Source organism: Octopus bimaculoides, chromosome 18 (assembly GCF_001194135.2).
Source record: "Octopus bimaculoides isolate UCB-OBI-ISO-001 chromosome 18, ASM119413v2, whole genome shotgun sequence".
NCBI classification, from domain to species: Eukaryota; Metazoa; Mollusca; class Cephalopoda; order Octopoda; family Octopodidae; genus Octopus; species Octopus bimaculoides.
Window position 1 is genome coordinate 32,863,101 of NC_068998.1, and position 4,630 is coordinate 32,867,730.

The following is a 4,630-nucleotide window of genomic DNA, read 5'->3' on the forward strand; positions in this document are numbered from 1 at the left end:
TATATATACATACATACATATATATGTATGTATAAATGAGTAACAAAGATGTACAGGTGTCAATTCATTATGGCCATTTCAAGTGGCTCCTTTAATTGATTAATGAGAACATATTTAGCATATTTATAATGTTAAAGCAAAATATAATTAAATATAAATATATAGATGAAGGCTAGAAGTACACTTAAAATTGTAATAAGGGGATACCTTGAGATATAAGAGAAATATTAAGACTTTTCATAAATGTAGTGTATAGAATATCCTGGTAGAAACTTATATGATGAATGTATAATGGAATATAATATAAATAGATACTTATAGTATACATTAAACTGATATCAAAATAATTCTCATTGAATTTAGGTGGGTAAAGATAGGATGTAGTAAAAAAATGAGAACTAATGCATAGGGTAAGTAAATTAGAGATATTAAATATATAAAGGGGTGTATTCAGATACAAGATTTAAACAGATTTAGTCCTATAATCATATAATGAATATCATGTATAATTTTTTAAAAATGTAACAATATAATATTACAGTATACAGTGAATTTTATGAAAAAAGTATAAATTGTCACAAATCTATAAGCTATAAAAATATATAAAAGGATATATAAAGGCATGAAATTATTAAAAAATAAAATATAAGAATTTATAAGATTTGATGTGTAATTAAAAAATGCAAAATGATATAAACTATAAAAACCATGAAAATATATAAAAGGATATATAAAGGAATAAAATATAAAAATATAAAATTAAAAAAATATAAAAACATAAAAAGATGATATAAAAAATTATAAGAAAGATATAAAGAAAAATATAAGATGAAATAAAATAAAAAGAATTTCTTTATAATGGTATTGATATATGGAAAAAGTTATAGCCAGAATATTCTTATTAATACAAAATAAAATAAAATATAAATGTACCAACTTTTAACAGAGACAAAATTATCTTTGGAAACGGGTTTATGAAATATATCTAGAGTACATCAAAGAAAATGATCAAGGTAGAATAGTAACAGATTTTAGAGGGTATATTTTATATTTAGAGGAGGTGCGAATTTTAAAAATCCATTAAAAAAATAAATATATTCTATATCAACCACGATAGAAGAGGTTCACCACTGGGAAGGGGTAAATACATATTATAATTATGAAAAGTTTATAGATCAAAGGGACTAAGGGTCACTAGAATGCATTATTGAATAGGTTTCAACATACATAGAGTAGGCTACGAATGATAAGGCATCTTGAATAACTTATGTCATCAAAAATACAGTATGATATAATTATTAATTACCTACTTCTAAAGTATTTAAAAGTATGGGTAATCTTATGAACACATGATACTAAGATCTAATTTATTATTAATTAGGTTGTGTTTATCTCTATATTTGATTATTTCACCTATCTCCATATATTTGTGTATAGTTGAGCTCCACTCACTATATTCCACTTTAGACTGAATTTAATATTATTATCCTTGAGTTCCCAAATGTTCATAGATAATGAAGTACTGCTAGCTTTATGCTTAAGTCTAAAGGATGAAAGATGGTTATTCAAGCATTTTTTCATATTTACTGAGCACCTGATATAAATAAAATTATTAGTTTCTGTCTGTACTGTACATTTATATATAACATTTCCTGCTGAACACTGACCTAACAGCAGGCAGTGAGATCTTTCCCTACAATTGCAGCTGTGATTATTATTATTAGTAGTATTTCTAATCATTTTATTCATATTTATAGTGTTGTCATTTGGGGTATTATTCAAATTCATAGAATTATTATCAAGGGTTATGTTGCTATTACTTGAGTTATTATATTTGGTATGATTACTCATATTTACATTAACCCTACTATCCTGGATTGTATCATTAGATGTTATTAGATGTTATGCAACCAACAATAGTTGCATGTGGGACACTCGGGGTATCATCTGTCTTTTATTGGCTACCTTACCATTAACTATGTTGTCTGCATTGCTACTGGGTGAGGTTGGGTGGTTAGTACTAACAGTAGTGTTATTGGTATTTACATACTTATGGTTATTGGAATTGTTAATAGGGTTAATCTACTAATACCATTATAATTATCAAGCTCACAGGCTAAGATATTTTTTTCTGTTCAAGCGGCATATAATCATATCTAGTTTTGGAAAGGTGGAGTATGAGACTGATTAAGAGTGTGCTATATTTATGTGTGGCTGGGAAGTTTTTCTCCAAAATCGCTATATATATATATATATATATATATATATATATATATATATATATATATATATATATATATATATATATATATATATATATATATATATACACACCCACCTATATATATGCATACAAGTATGTATGGGTATCTGTATTTGAATGTATGTAATCATATAATATATGTAAATATATGTATGAATGTACATTTGTACATATGTGTATATATATGAACCGGTCTATTTATATGTATGCTTATGTGTAGGTATAAGTATATTTATGTATAAGCATGTGTTTATGTATTTATGTGAATATATGCACATGTATTTCATATGTATAAGTATATCCGGATTGTCAGTAGCCAGTGAACTGAAATTTACCAGAAGGGTTTCAAGCCACTGATGGCCAACAACCTAAATATACCACCTTAGTACCAACCACCCCTAGCACCATCTGCACCAAGGTCACCATCGCAAATTAACCCCCATGAACAGTCCCATAAATCACCAATCCTCAATCTGTTCTTTTCTCCATTCTCATGAACTCATTTCACCCTTTTTGGATAGACTTGTAACAGGTGACGAAAAATGGATCTTCTATCGAAATGTTAAATGTCGTAAACAGTGGCTCGCTAAAAGGGAAAAAGCTTAACCACAACTGAGACAGGAACTTCATAGGAAAAAGGTTCTTCTCTCTATCTGGTGGGATTGCAAAGGAGTAATTCACTTGGAATTGTTACCACCTAATGCAACAATCAATGCTCAAGTCTACTGTCAGCAATTAGTGTTTGAACCAAGCTTTGAAGAAAAAAGACCCACTTTAGTGAATTGAAAACGAGTGATGTTTCATCAGAACAATGCGCAACTCCATACTGCTAAGATTACCATTTGTTTCGTAGTTTATAGAATCATTTGGGGGACATAACTTTCGCAAGCCAGGAGGAGGTCGAAACTGACATTTCAGAGTTCTTCGCTTTGAAACCAAAAGAGTTTTACATTGATGGGATTAAAAAGCTTGTAAATAGATGGAAGGAAGTCATTGATAATCAGGGAAAGTACATTGATGATTAAATTTCAGTTAACTATAACATTTGATCTCTCATTTTCTTTATTCAAAATTCAGACAGAACTTATGGGATGACCTGATAGAACACCAAATACTGCAGTATTCACCTTCTCATAGACACAGTGCAGAAACTCACAGACATATGTTATAGCAGATGAGAATCATCTGGTATGATACCAGAAATGCCAGAGCACATGATTTCAGTGTACTGCACATTTTCAGTGACAGGTGCCTGCTGACCACATATGAGCCAAATCTTACTCTGAACAATGTATAGAATGACAGTGATTTTTCAGTCATTAATGTCACAAATAACAAAACAGCGATATTAAGTTTGATATAAAGATTGGCTTTTGGTATTAATATTGTTTCCATCAGAAATATCAGTGCCTGAAAAGTCTCTGTCATTCAGTATATTATATACAGTGAGATTTGATTGGTATGAGGTTAGCAGGTACCTGTCACTGAGGGCATGCAGTATGCTGAAATCACATGATCTAACAATTTTAGTGCCCATGCCAGATGATTCACATCTGCTACAATATATATCTGTGCTTTTATGCATTATGCATCTTTATGAGAGGACTTCCCAAGGCTAATACCAAAGTATTCAGTGTTCTAACAAAAAGACCTACATTATGTTGGATATAAAGTTTAAAAACATTATACTCTACATCCTAATGCTTTGAGTTCTTTCTTGTATGATTGAACTTGTTAATGTTTCAATTAACAGATTGAAACACATAAGCACATACTTGCATGTATGTCCACATATATATGTTACATAAAAAATCTTAATTAGTAAGTCTCCTACAAATGCAGGTTGGACATAACTCTTTTGCCTATACTCAAGACTCCATATCTATAAACCTCTGAGTGATTACATACGTTACTGATAACATCAAAAAGCAATTGCCATTTCTCTTTGTCAAAATTAGGAAATATGTCATTCATTTGTAAATATATGTCCACCTGATATAACTATCACATTTATATTCTTGATTATTTATAGTGCCTTTAGACCCTAACAGAGAGATTGATTTAGTTGTGTCTAAATTAGTGTCACATTTCAATTGAATACTTATAATAACAATTAATCCCAAGAATATGAATGATTATAAATAAGTTAATGGCAAAGATTTAAATATAAACAGTATAAATTATTATGATACACATGTGTGCGCATGTGCAGACATACACACACACACATACACACATACATACACACACACACACTTATACACACACACATATACACACATATATACATAAATAAGTATACATGCATATGTGTATTTATATATACAATATATGTGTATATATATATATATATATATATATATATAT

The 4,630-nt window shown here is 29.1% G+C and overlaps 1 long non-coding RNA gene across 1 annotated transcript in view; it reads left to right on the forward strand.

The window, feature by feature from the left end:
* The window catches only part of LOC128249803 (uncharacterized), a 484,216-nt gene that overhangs the window by 116,160 nt on the left and 363,426 nt on the right, over window positions 1-4,630 (forward strand). The window lies entirely within an intron of this gene.